The sequence below is a fragment of the Bubalus kerabau genome, chromosome 2 (genome assembly GCF_029407905.1).
Source record: "Bubalus kerabau isolate K-KA32 ecotype Philippines breed swamp buffalo chromosome 2, PCC_UOA_SB_1v2, whole genome shotgun sequence".
In the NCBI taxonomy this organism is placed as follows: domain Eukaryota; kingdom Metazoa; phylum Chordata; class Mammalia; order Artiodactyla; family Bovidae; genus Bubalus; species Bubalus kerabau.
This window is the reverse complement of record NC_073625.1, coordinates 126548869-126571990: the sequence shown is the minus strand read 5'-3', so window position 1 is coordinate 126571990 and position 23122 is coordinate 126548869. Positions and strand designations below refer to the sequence as shown.

General features: G+C 41.1%; 1 protein-coding gene and 1 long non-coding RNA gene across 11 annotated transcripts in view; one reads left to right on the top strand and one right to left on the bottom strand.

The window, feature by feature from the left end:
- Positions 1-1594: 1594 nt before the first annotated feature.
- LOC129643735 (uncharacterized) lies at positions 1595-22581 on the bottom strand. Of its 6 annotated transcripts, none has more exons than XR_008710466.1 (5): positions 22447-22581; positions 21885-22156; positions 20939-21022; positions 12301-12826; positions 1595-1913 (listed from the first exon to the last, which is right to left on the bottom strand). It is a non-coding gene; the product is annotated as an uncharacterized LOC129643735 (long non-coding RNA). The 6 variants fall into 6 exon arrangements; XR_008710467.1 differs by having other exon boundaries at positions 1595-1937; positions 21885-22183; positions 22447-22580; XR_008710465.1 differs by having other exon boundaries at positions 21885-22183; positions 22447-22580.
- RTP1 (receptor transporter protein 1) overlaps positions 21030-23122 on the top strand; it is a 49744-nt gene continuing 47651 nt past the window's right edge. For all 5 annotated transcript variants that reach the window (XR_008710464.1, XR_008710463.1, XR_008710461.1 and 2 more), the window contains exons 1-2: positions 21030-21580; positions 22455-22574. The gene's annotated coding sequence lies outside the window, so the exon portion shown is untranslated. The remainder of the gene's footprint in view (positions 21581-22454; positions 22575-23122) is intronic.

Sequence of the window (23122 nt, the reverse complement as noted above, 5' to 3'; positions counted from 1 at the left end):
AATTTTGAGAAGAGGGAATTCCCTCCTAATATTAAAGAGATGTTACTGACATCTTAGTAGAAAGAAAAACATATCCTTCCTTTGGAAAAGATGTAGCCCTGCACAGGTCATGGCATGACAAAGGAAATCGTGAGAGCTTTTGTCCCCACTAACCTCCTTGGCCAGGCATCTTTGTGTGACACTCCAATTGCACAGTCATATCAGGTAGCCCTCAGTGTGGGATCCATGAACAGTATTACTTTAAGATTTTGTTTAGCGGTTGACAAGGCAAGTAGACGTGGTCATCTCGGTCTGTAATTACATCTGCAAGAATATTCTCCCCATTCTGTTTAGTTAGTTCCATGAGTTTGCGCATGTACGTGTTCTAAGTCACTTCAGTCATGTCGGACTCTTTGTGACGCTATGGACTGTGGCCCACCAGACTCCTCTGTCCATGGGATTCTCCAGGCAAGAACACTGGAGTGGGTAGCCATGCCCTCCTCCAGGGGATCATCTTGACCCAGGGATAAAACCGGCAATTTTCACGTCTCCTGCGTTGGCAGACAGGTTCTTTACCACTAGCACCTCCTGGGGGCCCACTAGGAACTCTGTTTTTACACATTCCATTATGTCAGTGCCTACTATAGTGTCTGGTACCTAGTAAGTGCTCATTATTTCTTTGATCCTTTTTATAACTGTGGCTTTAGTTCTTTGGACAAAGCAAAAAGTTTCCAACTCAGACATGACCATTATCCAAAAGTTTAAAAGTTTATCTATGGTAAACATGGGGACCCTTACAGAGAAGAGTGAGATGGGCAGTCAATTCCAAAGCAGAGACTGCTAATGCTAATAGTTAGCCAAGGATACAAATTTTGGGTCAGCATCTACAATTGCTTCTGAATACTGTCTCATTTAACTAGAATAGCAATATAAATGATCAAATCTGTGGCTGGGCCTTAACAGACTGCTGTGATATTTACACATTATCAGTTACCTGTTTTTTCTTTTATTAATCCCATTCTTGTCTCTTCATCCAATCTATCTGCTGTAGCACAGCCACTATGAAAACTAACCTAATTAAGCTATTCTTCACTTCAAAACCTACCAGTGGTTTTACTGCTTAGGAAAAAATGGTGAAATTTTATCATAATTTACAATGCCCTGTGTGAGTTTGCATCTACTTACCTCTGCAAGCTCCTCTTGAGTCCCTCTCTTTACTTTCTATGCTCTGGCCACCAACCCTCCACTTCCTTAGGTTTCTGAGGTTCACTGCTGCTCAGACATTCATACATACTGTTTCCTCTGTCTAAAACACTTCCTCCCCCGACCAGAATACCCACTTACCTGACTTTTGCCCCTGCTACAGTTCTCAGCTTAAACTGAGTTCTGACTGGCATGTTGACTGCATAATGTGAGTCTCCCCTCTTGCCCAATAACTCTACATCCTTGCAAGCCTGTTCTTTTCTTCCATAGTCCTTGTCCCATTCTATCCCGATCTATACACTCATATGTTCTGATTAGCATCTATCTCTCCCACTATCAACATTACTTCCATGAAGCTCTGTTTGGCTCACTGGTATATCCTCAGCATTATTTAAGGATTTGACATATAACCTAGATTCTAGTGTTTATTGAATAAATGAAAGTACAGTTTTTAAGGATCAGAGAGACATGTTAACATGGGATGGGAGAAGGTAACATGAAGAAGTAAAAACAGACAAGAAAGAGCATCCCTGGTATTACAGCCAGGGCTCATCTCCTTGCATGCAGATCCCATGGCAACTCAGGAGCAGTTCTTGAGCCTCAGTAGTCTGAGTCATTCGCAGCTCTTATGGTGTCTCAGCAACAGAAGTAAATGCCCCTCGGTTCCTGCAGTTTCTGATTTCTTCCTGCTATTCATTTCTCAGCAACATTCTTCTGCTTCTCTTAACTATCTATCATGAGGAAGTTTTCCTTATCTTAAAAAAATTGTTCTTATGAAAACAGTAAACTTATTACAGAAGAATTGGATAACACTAAAAAGCTATCATCTTATTTATCTAGAAAGAAACTAACAATTTGATACAATATCTTCCTAGAGAACATACATGTACACACAGAAATTATCTTTCTACAAACTGAAACATTTATAGATATAATTTTGTAACTACAATTCTTAATACACAAATTTGGGGGAACTTTATAAGTTGTCACAATAACTTTTTATATTTGGAGATCTTAAATCTGTTCTAATGTTCCACTATTAAAAATACAAAACACAAAGAGCTGGTTGAAAACATATAGGAATCTAAAAGGAAAGTAATTTACCTCCATAAAACTTAAAATACAAATATATACATTTAAAACTGGTAATGTGTTGTAGGACCACCTCATGGTATGTTTACATTACTATTTTAAAACTCAGTACCTGTGGATATTAATCTTCTTTTGAAAATCTAATTGTCAAAATAGACTAACTTTCTATCTATTGAACTTCTTTCAAACTGTGTGCTACCGCTCCACTGGAGGATCTTAGCCCTCCCACTAATAAATTTTATCTTCTGAACTTGGGTTTAAGAGGCCAAATAATTACTTTTAATGGATTTAGGTGCAAAAGAAGTCTAGGTCTCAGATGGTGGGAGTAAATTATGGCAGCACAGTCTCGCTGTAAATGATGTTAGAGATATGTGAGCCTTATGGATATGCTGCGACACAGGGACTTTTCTCCCCAACCCTAAGGTGGCAAGGGTGGTGGCAGGCCACACAAATTATGAAGTCTGTACAAATACACACGTAAGACCTGTCTGCTTGTTAATCCAGCCTTTTCAGATGTGACCCCAAGTTATTCGCTTGGTTTTCCTCCCATGGTCATCTTGTTGCTAGATGTCTATTCTGTGTCCAGCATCTTCTCTAAGATGCAGGCAGAAAGAAGGGGAAGAAATTATGGCAATAGGGCGAATGTCTAAGGTCATGCCTTAAAGCTCTCTTTTAATGAGCTTTACTAGAAACCCTGCCCTACCTTTAGTTACACCTCATGACAAGAACTGTGTCACCCTGTCATCCTTATCAGAGTGGGGAGTGGACAATGCAATTTTTTAGCTGAGCACATTGTCACCACCATGCAAATCAGATTCTATTAATAAAGAAGAAAAAATAAATAAAGGAGTAGTTAACTAGCACAGTTAACTACACACAGTTTTAGAAAAGATGGCTTAGGAAGACTTCTGGGAATTTCAGTTCCCAAAATAACCAAAGGAAAATGGAGGGAAACGTAAAAAAGAGAAAGAAGTAGTTTCAGTAGAAAGACATATTGGTCTGGCTATTAAAAGGTAGGGTACAAAAAGCCCAAATTGATGGGCAATCTATGAATGCCATGATAAGGAAATACCAAGAAAAGGAATAGACATTGCCAACCTTACTGTCTGCTCTTCAACCCTAATACCCAAACTTCAGATAGGTCTGAGAAAAATGCCTTAGTGGGGAGGCTAATACCCTCAGACCAGAATACTTTTCACACTGAGAACAGGAACTGTTCCGCACTGAGAACTTGGGAACAGGAGGTTTTATGTGCAGGTAACAGACCTGCAGGTACACACGGTGAGGTATAGAGTGGGATTGGCTGAAACACAGATGTTTCATGGAAAACAAGCCACAGGGACCCCTCCAGGAGTCTACAAGCTAATAGACTTAACAACAAACAGGCCTGTAAACTCTGTCGTGTTCAGTTGCTCAGTCGTGTCTGATTCCTTCAACCCCATGGACTGCAGCACGCCAGGCTTCCCTGTCCTTCACCATCTCCTGAAGCTTGCTCAAACTCATGTCCATTGAGTTGGTGATGCCATCCGACTATCTTGTCCTCTGTTGTCCCCTTCTCTTCCTGCTTTCTATCTTTCCCAGCATCAGGGTCTTTTCCAATAAGTCAGCTCTTTACATCAGGTGGCCAAAGTATTAAAGCTTCAACACCAGTCATTCCAATGAATATTCAGGGTTGATTTCCTTTAGGATTGACTGGTTTGATTTCCCTGCCATCCAAGGGACTCTCAAGTCTTCTCCAAAACCATGATTCAAAAGCATCAATTCTTTGGTGCTCAGCCCTCTTTATAGTAGGACTCCCCCATCCATACATGATTATTGGAAAAACCATAGCTTTAACTAGATGGACCTTTGTTGGCAAAGTAATATCTTTGCTTTTTAATACTCTGCCTAGGTTTGTCATGGCTTTTCTTTCAAGGAGCAAGCATCTTTTAATGTCATGACTGCAGTCACCATCTGCAGTGATTTTGGAGTCCAAGAAAATAGTCTGTCATTGTTTCCATTGTTTTCCCATCTATAGGCCATGAAGTGATGGGACTGAATGTTATGATCTTTGTTTTTTTAATGTTGAATTTCAAGCCAGCTTTTTCACTCTATTTCACCTTCATTAAGAGTCTCTTTAGTTCCTTTTCACTTTCTGCAATTGGGTGGTGTCCTCTGCATATCTGAGGTTATTGATATTTCTCTTGGCAATCTTGATTCCAGCTTGTGCTTCATCCACTCCAGCATTTCACATGATATATTCTGCATATAAGTTAAATAAACAGGGTGACAATATACAGCCTTGATGCACTCCTTTTGCAATTTTCAACCAGTCTGTTGTTTTATGTTCAGTTCTAACTGTTGCTTCTTGACCTGCATACAGGTTTCTCAGAAGGCAGGTCAGGTGGTCTGGTATTCCCGTCTCTTTCAGAATTTTCCATAGTTTGTTGTGATCCACACAGTCAAAGGTTAATAAATAGATGTTTTTCTGGCATTCTCTTGCTTTTTCTATGATCCAACGGATGTTGGCAATTTGATCTCTGGTTCCTCTGCCTTTTCTAAATCCAGCTTGTACATCTGGAATTTCTCAGTTCACATACTGTTGAAGCCTAGCTTGGAGGATTTTGAGCATGAGCTTGTTAGGATGTGTAACTGTATGGTAGTTAGAACATTCTTTGGCATTGCCCTTCTTTGGGATTGGAATGAAAACTGACCTTTTCCAGTCCTGTGGCCACTGCTGAGTTTTACAAATTTGCTGGCATGTTGAGTGCAGCACTTTAACAGCATCATCTTTTAGGATTTGAAATAGCTCAGCTGGAATTCCATCACCTCCACTAGCTTTGTTTGTAGTGATGCAAACAAAGACCCATTTGATTTCACACTCCAAGATGTCTGGCTCTACGCAAGTGATCACACCATCATGGTTATCCAGGTCATTAAGATCTTTTTTGTATAGTTCTCCTGTGTATTCTTGACACCTTTGCTTCATATTTTCAGCTTCTGTTAGCTCCATTCTGTCCTTTATTGTGCCCATCTTTGCATGAAATGTTCCCTTGGTATCTCTAATTTTCTTGACGAGATCTCTAGTCTTTTCCATTCTATTGTTTTCCTCTATTTCTTTGCATTGTTTGCTTAGGAAGGCTTTCTTATCTCTCCTTGCTATTCTTTGGAACTCTGCATTCAGATGGGTATATCTTTTCTTTTCTCTGCTTTTTGTTTCTCTTCTTTCCTCAGCTATTTGTAAGGCCTCCTCAGACCTTCTGTCTTTTTGCATTTCTTTTTCTTGGGGGTGGTTTTTATCATTGCCTCTTGTACAATGTTATGAACTTCCATGCATAGTTCTTCAGGCACTCTATCAGATCTAATTCCTTCAATTTATTTGTCACTTCCACTGTATAATCGTAAGGGATTTGATTTAGGTCATAACTGAATGGCTTAGTGGCTTTCCCTACCTTCTTCAACTTAAGTTTGAATTTTGCATTAAGGAGTTCATTATCTGAGCTACAGTGTTCAGCTCCCGGTCTTGTTTTTGCTGACCATATAGAGCGTCTCCATCTTTGGCTGCAAAGAATATAATCATCTGATTTTGGTATTGACCATTTGGTGATGTCCATGTGTAGAGTCATCTCTTGTGTTGTTGGAAGTGGGTGTTTGCTATGACCAGTGTATTTTCTTGGCAAAACTCACTTGCCCTGCACTTCATTTTGCACTCCAAGGCCAAACTTGCCTGTTACTCCAGGTATCTCTTGACTTCCTCCTTTTGCATTCCAGTCCCCTATGATGAAAAGGACATCTTTTTTTGGGTATTGGATCTAGAGTATTTTGTCAGACTTCATAGAACCACTCAACTTCCGCTTCTTCAGCATTACTGGTTGGGGTATATACTTGGATTACTGTGATATTGAATGGTTTGCCTTGGAAATGAACCAAGATCCTTTGGTCGTTTTTGAGACTGAACCCCAGTACTACATTTTGGACTCCTACTGACTATGAGAGCTACTCCATTTCCTCTTAGGGGATCCTTGCCTACAGTAGTAGATATAGAGGTCATCTGAATTAAATTCACCCATTCCAGTCCATTTTAGTTCACTGATTCCTAAAATGTTGATGTTCTCTCTTGCCATCTCCTGTTTGATCACTTCCAATTTACCTTGATTCATGGACCTAAAATTTCAGGTCCATGCAATATTGTTCTTTGCAGAATTGGACTTTACTTTCACCACCAGACACATCCACAGGCAGGCACTGTTTCTGCTTTGGCTTAGCTTTTTCATTCTTTCTTGAGCTATTTCTCCAGTAGCATATTGCCACCTACTGACTTGGGGAGTTCATCTTTCAGTGTCATTATCTTTTTGACTTTTCATACTGTTTATGGGGTTCTCAAGGTAAGAATGCTGAAGTGGTTTGCTATTCCCTTTTACAGTGGACCACATTTTCTCAGAACTCTCCACCATGACCCGTATGTCTACTGAATGGGTAGTAAAGAAAGAAGAGACTTACTACTATATTTGCTCCATCCTCTCCTTTTCTCCCTATACAAAAGAGAATCTTTAGCTATCTATCATGGTTCATTCTGGGTTACCAAATGATGACTTTGGACAGCTATAGAAAGCATCTGACTCAGATATACTCTTTGGATGATTTTACCATTCCTTCCATAACAGTTTGTATCATTGGTTAATACTCTCCAGCCATTCAGATAAAGCCTGGAAGGATGTGAGAGAAGAAATCGGCTGGGTGGCTGCCAAAACCAATGAGAGAACCACTCCCTTCCTTGAGAACACTGGTTGTGCTTCCTAGGGTTCTTGAGATCATCCTCATTTGAAAGTCTTCTCAATGAAAACTTCACTGTAGTTACACAAAGATGTGCAGTAGGACAAATGTATTTACTGTATTATTTCATGTCGTAGTTCCTAGTAAAGTGGATGAGCACCAAGAGTTGGGGGACTCTTGAACTAGCAGCCCTGACCCGGTGTTGCTGAAAGTTCAATACCAATAACACAGAGCTGTTAGCTGGAGCTAACTCTTTATGGAAAAAATTCAAAGAGATTATCTGTAACCCACATTAAGACAGGAGATAGTGAAGACAAATTTTAGAAGGTCCAGCTATAATACCAATTTAAATAAGGTTATAGCCATAAGCTAGAGGTCCTTCTTCTAATACAACAACACTGGTTATGACAGCAGCTCTGTCTTGCAGGAATGATCACCCTAGACGTCTTATGTAATTCAGAACACCTGTGATAACTGACTTTCCTCAGGACTAAATTGCATGTTATTTGTCAATATGCCGAGTTATCTAATTAGTATAGAGGCTGCATATATAGAATAATACAGAGCTCAACTGTGAAGACCCATACTTCATATCAGAACCAACGAAGGATGGGAAATCATATCATGCCAAGTAAAAACCCAGGCAAATTTCAGAACCTGTATAGCTTATGCAAAGGCTAAATTTAAAAGTGATCATGAAGGTCCTACTCTAGTTATAAGAGAAGGCACAAGTGAGGATGGGGGCACACTAAACTTATGAAATCTCTATCAGCTGGAACAGGGTTAATTGTAGTTGGTCATTCAACTGGAGCTGTTACAGAAATGGTCCATTGCCCAAACCCTGAGGACACTTCCCAGTCCCTGCTGTCCCTGTCCTAACCATAGTCCCCAACCCTAACTATATATGCTTGAGTCTGAGCTGAAGGGAATAGGCACTAGCACTTGTAACATCAAGGATGCTTATAAAGATCTTATCCTATAACACCCATATTAAGTACCATAAACTGGACCCTGGGTTTTGGCAAAAACTGTAGCCCCACTCTTAATTCCCCTACCTGTTGGATATGAGGACCAATCCAATGGCTGCCTGTGAAATATAGTAGGAGCTGCTATGTGGGGCTCACTAGATCAGCATTGGGAGCCACTAAATGGCTACCCCAAATCCTTATTAGGATCCAAAACAGAATTTATAATTTCCAAAGTTTAGGTTAACAAAGCACTATAGAGATTTGTGATAAAGCTTATACACACACACACACACACACATATATATATATACACACACACACACATACACACATACATATATAACCCTAATGCTGAAGAGTTGCATCAAGGCATTACCTACTCAATGGACATGAGTTTGAGCAAGCTTCAGGAGTTGGTGATGGACAGGCAGGCCTGGTGTGCTGCAGTCCATGGGATCTCAAAGAGTCAGACATGACTGAGTGACTGAACTGAACTGAATGCTGAAGAAATGGTAGGCATAAGATATATAGTGGTCTAAAACCACATCTTCTTAATATTATATTCTAGTTAGGAAGGAAGAAGGACCATGTGCTACTAAACAGGGAAAATACCTAAATCCCAGGCAATTCCCAAAACACATGGGATTCAAAAGATATATCCATAAGGAAGTGGCTAAACTAAATGAATTTCATGTGGTCCTGGCTCTCCTTGCCTTGTAATAAACTGGGGATTTATATTAAAGAAATTTATTATTTGTGAAATAAATATTTCTATTTTTAAGTGATGAGTTCTATGAAAGCAATGGCAGCATGTTAATCTGGAGTCATTATATTGGTCTAGACAAAAGCTATCAACTAAGGGGTGGATCATGACCTGTAATTTAAGAAGTCCATGGCTGCAAAAGCCCTCTGGAAAGGCCCCTTGTTATGTGTAGCTCTGAACTGGAGGGTTTCTATATTCTTTTTTCAGTTTGAGGGTCTGTATTCAAAACATGAACTTTAGGTACCGTAACAAGGTAGCTAGAGTGCAGATTTACTGGTTTATCTATCAATGACATCACCCTCTAAACTGATAAAGAAACAAATTGAAGAGACTCAGTGCCCCTGTAATCTGGTGGGATTCCCATCCTGCATTAGTCCCATAAAACCATAGATTCAGGGCACATCTCAGAGAGAGGAGAGAAAGGCACTGGGGAGCAGCACCTGTCCTACCACCTTAAGGCATTCTCTGTTCTAGCTAGTTGAGTTATAGCCTTCATCTGAGATAAGCTAATTCTTGCTACTGTCAGGTTTAAGTTCTGACATTTATCCTGACTCACAATCTTCCAGGGGTCATGGGCTCTTACCACAGTCAACCATTACTCCTTTCAGGGAATCCTTGAATTCATCAAGTGACTGTCAAGCATCCTTGAAGGACTCTAGACATAACTGTCAGAATTTGTTCATTCCTGCCCCAAGCCTAGCCTACAGGGATGATTATAAATCCTAACTACTATGCACTAATTAGAGTACTCAAGTATCTCACCAAATTATAACAACCTCTGACCTCTGAAAAGCCTACCAGCTTAACTTCCAAAGGTCAAGAAACAGGATTAACTATAGTTGGGTCATTTACCTGGAGCTGTTACAGAAATGATCCATTCCCTAAACCCTGGTCCCTGGTCCCAGGGACACTTCCTGGTCCCTGCTGTCCCTGTCCTAACCATAGTCCCCAGTCCTATCTATATATGCTTCTCTTGAGTCTGAGCTGAAGGGAACAGGCACTAGCACTTGGTCAAATGCAGGAGTAGTGCATTTCTATTTCCAGTCCCCTTCAAAAGATATCTAAAGATAAATATAACAGACTCATCCTTGCCCAGAAAGCAGGTGTTCTGAGTCATCAGGAACAGGTTGGGAAGAGGTATTTTCTCACTAAGAATCTTGCCTACCTCAAGAGATCAACCTGACATAGGAAAAAGAGATGATGTGACATATTTTTGGAGGGGGGAGGGAGGTGGTTAAAATATTATCCATCAAATGATTAGAATTTGACAGTAAATAAAGTTTGGGACACTCCATGTGCTATCACAAACTGAAACTTTCCTAGGGATAGGAGTGTAAACCATTTATGCTTCCCAAATTTCATGTCTCCAGACTTGTTAAAGCTATGGAAAAATCAAACCTCAAAGAAAGTGCCACCAACTATGAAATAGATCCTGTACTAGGCACATCTCTGCATTTTGTGAGGCTTTCTGAATTATGGGAAGCATTCCTTGGAACCCACTAGTAAAAATAAGAGCAGTTAGGAGTGGTTAATGGTCATAAATATGAAACCCTGGGAATCTTTTCACAAGGAGAGTTTCTGTATCAAAATCATCTTGTGTGTCCCATGTCTGGATAAAGGTATAAGCTAAAAACAGAAGTCTTTTATTAAGGGCCTCAACATCCATATATTTTTAATGATTTGAAAAACCACAGTATTTTGATAAACTGCTGTGCATTACGAATGTATTTTCCAGATTTCCCGTTTCTGCTAATGGTGGTTCAGGCTGTTTGAATCAGGCTTACAGCTGAAAACAACTAAAAAGCTGGATAAAATATATTTGAAATAATCTTTTTAAAAACATCAAAGAGATTATAAAATAGTAAGGAATTATCAGGCAAAAGTAAAGAGAAGTCAACAATCTAGAGAAGTAAACACTCCTGAAGATAATCCCAGAAAACTAGAACCTCCATTCTGACAGCCTTTCAGGATGTAGAAGGGGATAGAAAACTAAATTCTGGGTCCATGCAAGTCAGAGAGTCTGACAGGAGACCTTCCCCTACAACAATCTGGGTTCCAGGATCTGAGAGTGAAGGTGAACAAAAATGGAATTAACTTGAAGAGAATGAAAACAGAGTAACAATCCCTCGAGTTATCCAGGAAATAGCAAACTTTGAACAGGTAGTCCCAGACAGGTAGTGCCCCTAGGTGCCTGGCAGAAGTAAACACAAATACTCTTTGGAGCAAAGTATTTTCATTACAAGTCTCACAGTTCTTCCTACAAAATAACCTTTCAAGTGCAATGACTAGCGCAGAGCCAAATATATCCAGCACATAGGAAAATTAAAATTAGTGAATAAAACAGAGAGAGATCATCAGAAACTAAGTGAACGACCCAGAATCTGTGTCTTAATAGGCCACCCAGGAAATGGCAACCCACTCCAGTGTTCTTGCCTGGAGAATCCCAGGGATGGGGGAGCCTGTTGGGCTGCCATCTATGGGGTCGCACAGAGTCGGACACGACTGAAGCGACTTAGCAGCAGCAACAGCAGGTTATTCTGATATATGCTCAAGTTTGAGAATCAATGCTTCATACTTTAATCATATTAAATATACATCCTACAAAAATGTGTAAGTGTATTAGATCTGGGAAAGAGCCCAAGAATTTGCATTTCTAACAAATTCCCAGATGATGTAGATGCCAGACCATACTATGAGAACCACTGGTATTAAAAAGTGAATTATTACACAGGTTAGCAGGATGGTCATCTATGGGGAGGAGAATGGCTGTAATTTGGAAGCAACATGCAGAAATTTCCTACAATTTCCTGGCAATTCTCTATTTCTTGATATCAGTGGGGATTACATGGTGTTATCATTATATATTTATATTCAAATGCAGTGATATCACTATCTGTCCTTCCATTGAGTCACATACATCAAATGCCACTAAGCTTACCCACCATGATCGTGCCACTATCATTTAAAGTCAATCCCCAAAGTAGAAAGTGCAAAAAGTTATAAAGCTATACAATATAACTTCTTCAACTTTAGTTGCTAATGTAATTAGCTCACAAAATGAAATAGCTTTCAGAGTTAAGAAAAACTGCTTAAGTTTCTAAAAATCCTAGAGATATGCCAGACACAGCCCAATGTAAAAATACCTGCAAAGCTGAAAAACCACCATCTTAAATTTTAACAAGAAAAAGTGTACAATATAAAAAGTTACTGCTTTTTTCCTGAAGTTAAAAGAAAGGGGAAACTTCCTACTTTAACAAGGAAAAGATGCAAATACAACCCCTTTTTGCCCTTGTGAGGATACCAGGTTCATATAAGTGTCATTTAAGAGCTGTATAAAATCATCTAGGTCACCCTGTAGGTATAAGGAGGATAACAGTGATTACTCTCAAGCTAGGTTAAGACTTCATCCCATCCACAGTTATAAACTATACTTTGTTATAATAATCACTTGGCTTGAAAACCAATCACAAGTCCTCAAAGCATCCTACTCTTGTAAGAAAGTCAGAGTCCCTGCTATAGACTCATAAAAAGTTGTAGATATACCTGTTGACTGTCCAACTCGCCTTTGTGTCCTCTGGATTACCAGAACTGGTTTGGAAGGTTGTGAGATTTTCTAGTCATTTGCAAATCTTACTGCGCTTCATGTGAGTTGATAATGTCCCTTGTCACTCTTAGACCAAAGTTCTTTATACATACCATTCATTGGTTTTATTCTCACTTTATCATAAATAGGACTGGTAAAACTTTTCCCCATTAATTTTTTTTTTCCTGTATGGCAAGAAGCTTCTTAGTAATCTTCAATTTTGAAACTGAAAATATTCAAGTATTTTGTGCAGAAAATATTTGACACAGAAGTAGTAATCTTCCTGCAAGTTGTTTTTTCCACATTACCATCATCACCAGGTTATCTGCATCAGGAAGTTTCCATCAAATATTTGATCACTCTTGTCTGTGTAATTCATACTCCACTGACTCGTACAAAGTTCAAGGCATCACTGTACAATTTTCTGAATCCTTTTCCTTAGCATGTCCTCTTTCCATTTTTGCACATCTTTGTTTGGTACATAACCTAAAATCAAAGTGTTTTTTAAAATCCTTTTTTCACATACACATACACATACATCCCATTCCCATACACCTCGCTGCAGATTGAAATGTTTACCTCTTCTGTGTCTTTTTAAAAAATAATTATAAACATTATTGAGGTAACATAGTTTATAATACTGAATACAATGTAGGCTTCATGTATACAAAATTATATTTCAACTTCTGTACACACACCAGCTTGCTGCTGCTGCTGCTAAGTCGCTTCAGTCGTGTCCGACTCTGTGCGACCCCATAGATGGCAGCCCACCAGGCTCCCCCGTCCCTGGGATTCTCCAGGCAAGAACACTGGAGTGGGTTGCCATTTCCTTCTCCAATGCAGGAAAGTGAAAAGTGAAAGTGAAGTCACTCAGTCGTGTCCGACTCTTAGCGACCCCATGGACTGCAGCCTACCAGGCTCCTCCGCCCATGGGATTTTCCAGGCAAGAGGACTGGAGTGGGTTGCCATTGCCTTCTCTGCTTGCTCTCCATCAAAAGTTCAGTTTCTATTTGTCACCATACAGTTGACCCCTTTAACCCATTTCACCCTTTCCCCCTTTCCCTTCCTTTTGTGTAAATACTACTGTTTTCTGTATCTGTGCGCTTGTTTTTCTTCAGTTTGGTTTATTTTATGGTTCTTTTGTTTTTTATGTGTCTTTGACCACCATGATAGTGGTTACCACCATGACAGTGGTTAAAAGAACTCTAGAAATGGATTACACAGGTTCAAGTCCCAGTACCACCACTTGTTATCAGTGTGACCTTGAATACACTATAAATCTCCTTGTTGTTCATTTTATTAATCTGTAATATGTGGATAATAATAGCTGGCATCATACTTGTGAAGTCATTATTATGGATTTTGTCTGTGTATGGATTCAACGTGTTAATGAATGCAAAACTCTCAGAATAATGCCTGACATATGATAAACATTACACAAGTCTTAGCTATTATTATTAAAATAATTCTATCTATAGCCATATAAACTTCATAGCTGTTGAGATTATATATGCTCCTGGTCTTATGATTTCTGTGCTGTTTTTTACTATATAAACAAACTATCTTGACCATTTAATAGGAAGACAACACATATACAGCTTTTTAAGTTCATCAAGAGGTCATAAGTATCTCTCCTGGATACTCAAGAATATGTAAAAGAGTGAGAACATGATAGAGCCTTCCTTATCTCACAAAATACAGAGCATTGCCTTGATGCTGTGTTCCTCACAACCATTAATGCAGGCTGTAGGGGTCATAAACACTCCTGGCTTCCATACCTGAAACAAAACAACAACAAAAAAATGCCAAGACCAAATGTACCACCCATAGCAATATAAATCAAATGTCTCCAGACATTTGACAGCAAAGTTTTACATGCATGTACATGAATACTTACACATCTACCCAGAGATGGTCAGTATTCTTGTTGTAGATAGCTTATAGCTACACTCCGCCTTCTTCCTCATCCACAAAAGACCATAAACTTTTAAGTTTCACTCAGAAATCTATAGGAAGATGCTTGCCTGCAGGGGAGTAACGTCCAAACCTGGCACCAGCTAAATGAACCAAGAGTTTTGGAAAGAGCAGGTATGAATCCAGCTCTTCAACTAGAGTTCATTTAAGTAATGAGATAAATCTGCTCCTGACAAGCAAAAAAATAGTGAGACAACTCATTTTTCTTATTCTCTATTTTAGGAAAGATTTCACAAGAACCCCTTTGCCTTAGTAAGAAACAGATGTTTCCCCATATGGCTTCTTACTACCTCAAGAACCATCTTTGTTCAGATTCAGTATGTATAAATATTTCAGTAATTTGGCTTCTGCTGAAGATGCAGAAATCTAGAAAGAGCTTTGCTCTCACCTTAACAACTAGAAAAACTAAAAAATAACTTTTCTTGAATCTATCAGAGATCTGAGCTTAGGATGACCAAGTGAACTTTCTTGGGTTCAGTACTGAAAATCTCCCATCCTGGGAAACGTCTCAGTCCCAGGCAATCGGGGAATCGGGGATGGTTGGTCTCCCTATCTATAGCTGCAGGCTAGTTAAATAGACTGAAATTCATGGAAAGACTGTATCCATCAAGGACAGATAGGATGTGGGCACAAAAGAGACATCAAATACAACACAAAATGATAAGAATTCAGCTAAATAATTGCTAAAGGCCAAGTGTGGGCTAGCGTGAGAGTACCAAACCCTTGGGAGCCTCAGACACAAAATGAATTTGCCCTCAATTTCAGTCTCTTCTCCATGCTCTACTGGGTACTGATGAGAAAGATTTAGGAAAAAGCAATAGACCAGAGAGAGACTCTCTTGGTGCTGAAGGCCTGTTGGAAGGGAGTAAGCTCCCACAGACCCTCTTCACCTATAATATATAGCTTCAAGTCTCTGGGGCTGCTTCTGCTGCTGCTGCTAAGTCGCTTCCATCGTGTCCGACCCTGTGCGACCCCATAGACTGTAGCCCACCAGTCTCCCCCATCCCTGGAATTCTCCAGGCAAGAACACTGGAGTGGGTTGCCATTTCCTTTTCCAATGCATGAAAGTGAAAAGTGAAAGTGAAGTCGCTCAGTCGTGTCCGACTCTTAGCGACCCCATGGACTGTAGCCTACCAGGCTCCTCTGTCCATGGGATTTTCCAGGCAAGAGCACTGGAGTGGGTTGCCATTGCCTTCTCCGAGTCTCTGGGGAAGGGACAGCAAACTCTATTGCCTCCAGGGGCCTTTGATACTGAGTAAAGATAGAAGTAAGGGAGGACAGATAATTCCAACACTTCTGGGTAAGGAAGGGCAGGAAACTGTCTCGGCCCAGGATCCCATGCTATTACAATTACAGGGCTCCTACACTGGAAGAGGGGCTTCCCCGGTGGCACTAGTGGTAAAAAATCTGCCTGCCAATGCAGGAAATGTTAAGACATGCGGGTTCAACTGCTGGGTCAGGAAGATAGCCTGGAGGAGGAAATGGCAACCGACTCCAGTATTTTTGCCTGGAGAAAATCCCATGGACAGAGGAGTGTGGCAGGCTACAGTCCATAGGGTCACAGAGAGTTAGACACAACTGAAATGACTTAGCACACATGCACGCACACTGGAAGAGGGTCAGAAGACTCTCATCTTCTCAAGACATACCTAGGATACGAGGCAGAAATTTTGTCTGCCACAGCGAGGCTGAAGGTCTAAGAAAGCCTCACTCTCCAGGCCTAAGAATACAAGGCTTGCCTAAGAGAGGCTGGGCCAGAATGACTAAGAACCCTCCAGTCCCTACTCCCAAGCTAGTGAGCACCAGATAACAAGCAAAAGGAAAGGCAAAAGCATGGAGAGAGATCCCTTTGAGACGCAGTTTCAGAGGGAAGGTTGGAAGCTATGAGAGCAACAGGAATATTTAGAATATTGTGGGCTACTTTTCCAGCCCACACCCTAAGCATAAGGTAACACTAGAGAAAATCAAAACTAGTTGTATATTGAAGGTGGAACAATAAAACCCAAGCCCGCCTTAACTAGTGGTTAGATTAACTCAGCACATCACATTGCTGACCTAGCAGGGAAAAAAACACTCATTTTGAGGTATACATTCTCTTTATCATAAACTCTGTTTTTCTATACAAGATGCCTGACATATGAGACATGTATTAATAAAATGGAAGAAAAAACAAAACACCCAGATTCAGAGAGAACATTAAGTGTTGGAACTATGAGAGAGGAAATTTAAAGTAACTTTGACTAATATATCAATAATCATAATACTAAAGGTTCCAGTGGAAAATATGACTTAACAGAAAATTTCAGCAGGGATTTGGAATTCCAGAAGAAGAGAGAGAATAGCAGAAGAAATATTTGAAGAAAGAATGGCTGAATCTTCAAAAAAGAAAAAAAATCTACACCAAACCACAGATCCAAGAAACTCAAAGATTTTTCAAGCAGGATTAATATTAAAAAATATACACCCTGACACATCATATTCAAACTGTTGGAAAGTTAAAATTATAAAGAAAATACTGAAGTTGGCCACAGAAAAAAGATACAATACAGAGAAACAAAATTAAAAATTACAGTGGGGGACTTAGAAACCATACAACCCAGAATACAATGGATACATGTCTAAAACACTGAAGGAAAAATACTGTTAATCCAGAATACTACACCAGGGAAAATGTCTTTCAGATATGAAGGGAAATTTTACCTTTTAAGACAGATCAAAAAAAAAAAAAAGAGAGAGAAAAATTATCATCAGCAGACCTGCACTAAAATAAAGGTTAAAAAACTTCCTCAACAGAAAGACTATGATACCAACCATATTTGCATGTACACACACACACACACAAAATGAAGATTTACAGATATAATTAAAATTAAAGCAAAATATAAATGTTTCTGAACTGTGGTGTTGGAGAAGACTCTTGAGAGTCCCTTGGACTGCAAGGAGATCCAACCAGTCCATCCTAAAGGAGATCAGTCCTGGGTGTTCATTGGAAGGACTGATGCTGAAGCTGAAACTCCAATACTTTGGCCACCTCATGCGAAGAGTTGACTCATTGGAAAAGACCTTGATGCTGGGAGGGATTGGGGGCAGGAGGAAAAGGGGACGACAGAGGATGAGATGGCTGGATGGCATCACTGACTCGATGGACATGAGTTTGAGTGAACTCCGGGAGTTGGTGATAGACAGGGAGGCCTGGTGTGCTGTGATTCATGGGGTCTCAAGGAATCAGACACGACTGAGTGACTGAACTTAACTGAAAGCAAAATATAAAAGATACATTTTCATCTTCTTTTTAATTGCTCTAAAAGACAATTGGTCATCTAAAGCAGTGGTTCTCAACCAGAAGCAATTTTGGAAATATTTGGCAATGTCAAGACATTTTTGGTTGTCACAATGGGGGCAGGATTAGGGATGGGAGGACAGTGCTATTGGCATCAGCAAGTAATGGCCAGGAATGCTGTTAAACATACTACATCCTAAAAAGGCAAGCCCCATACTGCAAAGAATTATTCAACCTAAGATGTCAAACATGTCAGACTGCTTCAGCCTGACTAATAAAAAAAAAAAGACACTATTTACCAATGTGTGGAATGAAAAGGGCGACATCACTACAGGTCCCAAGACACTAAAAGAGTAAGACAATATCACAAACAATGCATGCCTATAAATTAAAAAACTTGGATGAAATAAATTCTTTATAAGGTGGAAACTACCAAAGCTCACTTAAGCACATAACCTATATAGTCCTACATCTATTGAAAACATTGTTAGAAATTCTCAACTACAAATTCAAAGCAACCTGTAGGCCAAGATCCCTTCACCGCCAAAAGGAAAAGATCAGGACAAGACTAGCTCTTCTTACTACACATCTATTGGACAGATGTTTACCTTAGTGCTATCTGTCTTAATGCTCAGGCTTCAACCTCCTGCAAATTACAAAAACTCCAGAATTTCAAGTTATTTTCTTTCTCTAAGGCACCATTTCAGGGACCTAAATATTTCACATTCTTTGATGAAGACACCTTAGTGCTATCTTGCGGTGCTGACTTGATCATGGCTGAAAGGTGCCCTTGGCTTTTGCAAGTTGAATGAAATCATGGAAGCCTCTGAAATTCAGCCTCTGAAATTGATTCTCTCCAACTCAACTTGCTAAGACTTTTCTGCTTAAAGCTTTCTTTATCTCTTGTCTGGATACATCCATGTGCTGATAGGTCTTCCCACACTTCATGGGGCAGTCTCACTTCAGTAAAACACAGGTGTGGATTACTGAAGGGTGTGGAGATCTAAGGGTCTAAGATCTAAGAGTCTAAGGGTGTGGAGATCCAGGTTGTCAACTACAAATTGTCTCTTGCCATGGGCATTTGCCATCTACCTGTATCCCGGGCTGCAGTCCTCATGGTGCTCCAAATAAAACTTGACTCGCAACTCTGATGTTGTTGTTGTTGTTGTTGTTTTAGTTGACAAGGTTCTGGGGTTTGGTCAGATAGTGTAGCTCGTGAGGCAAAGCCCTTTAAGAGCACAGCTGAGAGCGAGCCTCATGGTTGAAGGGGTAAACAGTGGGTGGGCAAAGCAAACTCTTGGGTCAAGTAGCTCACAAACAAAGCCAAATCATTCTAGTGGGAGACACAAACCTAAAACTGAATCACTCTGGAAAATGTGGGCAATAAGAAAACAAACTGAACCATGCCACAGAAGGCAGCCCAAAGGCTGGGAGAATGGCAGCAAATGCCCTGGCTGCAGCCACAGCAGCTGGGTGGATCCCTTTCACAGTAGAGTGAGGTAATCCAGTGACATGGAAAAATCTCAATACTGGCTGACGCTGGGCCTCAGCTCTCTAACATACACTTCTAGAGCTATTTTCCAGTGAACAAGAGGCTCTAGGAGGACTGGGTTAAGACCAGCATCTAATGCACATTGGTTTAGAGCTAACATCTTTACTCACCATACTGCTTTTAAGAACCATTCAAAACACTGGAGGTTAAGATATTCAAGTCCACCCGTTGTGCATTTCCTAATTAAAGGAAGTTTAATTAAGCTCAAGTGAGAGCTTAAATTTACAGATAACCCTCCATTCTTATCTCTACTTCAGACCAGGGCACCAAGCAATTTCTTCACCAAAGCCAGTTGCTTTTTGAGGTGGTATGACAAACAAAAAGAAGTCAGACCAAGGCTGCTGAATCCCATAATTTGTAACAACATAATGATTTGCAGTAAAAGTTGGTGAGATGACCACCTTCCCCCTCTTACTTCTTCCTTTCGCTGCTGCTGCTGCTGCTAAGTCACTTCAGTCGTGTCCGACTCTGTGACCCCATAGACGGCAGCCCACCAGGCTCCCCCGTCCCTGGGATTCTCCAGGCAAGAACACTGGAGTGGGTTGCCATTTCCTTCCCCAATGCATGAAAGCGAAAAAATAAAGTGAAGTCGCTCAGTCGTGTCCGACTCCTAGCGACCCCATGGACTGCAGCCCACCAGGCCCCTCCATCCATGGGATTTTCCAGGCAAGAGTACTGGAGTGGGTTGCCATTGCCTTCTCTGTTCCTTTCGCTAGTTTTTCAATAATTTGCTTCTGCCAATCTGAACAATTAAAGAGCCAAAGTAGCACAAACAGCTTTACAAGCACCTGAATTGATTCTAGTGGCAACAGCTGACAGAAGTTTGAGCCTTCTCTGTACACGCAACTATAATTTTGAAATTCTAGAGCATGGTTAGGCTGCAGTTCTTTAAGTGCTGAGGCCTTTAGTTTGAAGTTACTGGGTTAGTAAGGTTGCGGGTGATGTGGGTGGTAGGACAATGGTAGGTAGGGTACTTTCTGGGAAATGTGAGTTTTTTGAGGAGAGGCAGCATTTCCTGAACTTTTAAAGTAAGCCGTTTCCAATACTCCAAAATCTTTAGAATAGAGCTCTCCAAAAGAAATGTGAGCACACATATAAAATTATCCAGTAGTCACATTAAAAAGTAAAAATGAACTGAAATTAATTTTAACATTTAATATATCCAAAATATAATTTCAACAAGCAATTCATTTTTAAAAAGTAGAATATTTTACTTTAAAAAGTGAGACTTTGAAATCTGGAGGGCTTTGTACATGTAGCTGCTACTGCTGCTGCTAAGTTGTGTCAGTCGTGTCCGACTCTGTGTAACCCCATAGACGGCAGCCCACCAGGCTCCCCCATCCCTGGGATTCTCCAGGCAAGAACACTGGAGTGGGTTGCCATTTCCTTCTCCAATGCATGCAAGTGAAAAGTCAAAGTGAAGTCGCTCAGTCGTGTCTGACTCCTAGCGACCCCATGGACTACAGCCCACCAGGCCCCTCCATCCATGGGATTTTCCAGGCAAGAGTACTGGAGTGGGGTGCCATTGTCTTCTCCGTGTACATGTAGAGCACACCATATTTTAGACAGCCACACTTCAAGTGCTCAGGAACCACCTGTAGTTTGTGGCTACAGAATTGGAGGGCATAGCTTTAGAACCTCCTTCTCCAAGTGTCTCTCTTCTTCTGAAGGATATCAAACAAGGCAGCCTCTGCTCTCTGAATCCCCCATACCCACTTGCACCAGCCCTTCCAAAGCACCTGTAAAAACATTCCCAGGACACCCATTTATATGTGATTAGCCAATTCCTTACCTGCTTCTCTCCTTAGGCAAGCAGCAAAGCATTGTTGCCTTCAGTGATATGGCATTTCCACATTTTGCACATTCTTCAAAGGCCCTAAAATATGAGGCAGTGGGGAATGAACACTGGATCACAAAGGTCTCAAGATCCCAACAACTCTCAGTGTAGTCAGTAAAATCACCCCTCCTCTGTCTCTTGAGGTGTCAGTAGCTCAGAGGTCTAGAGTAGAAACCTTGTAATTATATTTTTATATAATTAAATGTCATCAATGAAGGCCTCTGGAAAAAGAGGAGAGTTGGCACATAATTTGCTGGGCCCAGTGAAAAATGAAAATATGGGTCCTTTGTTCAAAAATGAAGAACTTTAAGATTTTGACTACAGAGCATTAAAGCAAGCACAGGGCCCTCTGAGAACAGTGTCCTTCTGAGCCTGGAGTCCTAGAACTGCACAGGCTGACCCTCTACAAAACTGGTCCCCGTTGGGCTTGTGTCTTTGGATGAAGCAGACAAGTGGTAAGATTCCCTAGACTATCCTTGAGGATCTAGACCTTAAAGAAGACTCCAAAATCGTATCTACTGGAATTCACTGGGGAAGAGAAGTTTTTGAGCCAATGAAAAACCTTGGAAAGAGGAAGTGAGGAGATGAAGGAGACAGGTAAGACATGTGCCTTCGTTGATTAAACCACTGATTAGTCAGGGTCATTCACACGTCGGATGTTCATAAGGTCAAGGTTGGGCAACAACAGACTTACATCTACAAAGGTGACTTGCGGGCCTGAGCAGGAATCCCTTTAAAGCTACTTCCACTCAACTTCTCACCTCTCCTAGCCAGAAACAGGTGGTGATGATGAGTGACCTCCAGAAGGTCTGTGAAGCCCTGTAGGAGTCTAAGCTGTGGCGTGGTTTGTAGCCACCGACCGTGCTTGGGCGGGCTGAGGGTGAGGAGGGAAATTTCTTACCTACGGCCAGCATCGGCTCTTTCTGGCGTTTGCACTTCTGCTTCTCCAGGAGGAGGGGCACACAGACCTCGAGACTAGGAGATTAGGGCCGGGCCTGTCAGCCCCTCGACTAGAGGCACTGCCAGGTCTGGGAACAACTAACCCGAACCACCTCTACTGTTCCTGAAGCCCGTGATGGCGCTGCAAAAGGCAGCTGGGGCCACTGTGGACCTGAGCCTCAGAGATCCTTCTTCCACTGGCGTCCGGGGGTCTCAACCGCTCAGGGCGTCCACCTGCAGCCGTTCAACGGAAATTGGTGTCTGGAAGCAGGCAGGGCCAGTCAGGGGTTTCCTGGGCAACAGGCCCCCCCCCCCGAACCCCCCCCCCTCCGCCCGCTCCCGTCCACGCCCCTCTGAGGAGTAGCCCAAGGGCAGGAAGGATTCTGGGGTGTGCTGCCGTTTGGGATGCTGTAGGGTTCCTACTCTTTATTTGTTCTGTGTCTGCCACCCAACAAGGACGCTTGGCACACTACATGGACTAATAATTCTCATGTGTCAGATAAACTAGTGAAAGATTTTCACACCTTGGCAGGTGAGGAGACGCCAAGGCCTCAAGGATGCGCCCCCCGTCCACCGAGCAACCTCCAGCCTCTCAGCACCACCACTCTCAGCTCCGAGTCTTCCTCCATCCCTATCGGCTCCTTTCCTTACTGTAAGTCTTCGCAGGTGGCACTAGTGGTAAAGAACCCACCTGCCATTGCAGGTTAGATGTAAAAGATACAGGTTCAATCTCTTGGTGGGGAAGATTCCCTGGAGAAGGAAACAGCAACCCACTCCAGTATTCTTGCCTGGAGAATCCCATGGACAAAGGAGCCTGGCGGGCTACAGTCCATAGTGTCGCATAGAGTTGGACACGACTGAAGCAACTTAGCACGGAGTCACTACTGGCAGTCAAGATGATATGCTCACATCACAGGCAACTAAAATTTAAACTGCTTTATTTAAAAATAATAGTGACAAAATTAGTAAGATTCCTGCTAATGCAATATCTATGCTAATTTAGTTCTAAATTTAAAGGAATGCAAAATCTGTTACATGCTAGCAGTTTACTGCTTATTCATCTTTGCAGTAAGTGCAATGGTACATCAAAACCTTTCTCAGACAAATTTGCAGTTGGAGATGCTATTATAAGAAGTGTATCTTATTTCCAAACAACTGGATATAAAAGTTTGAACTGAAGATATAAAACCCTTCCTAATT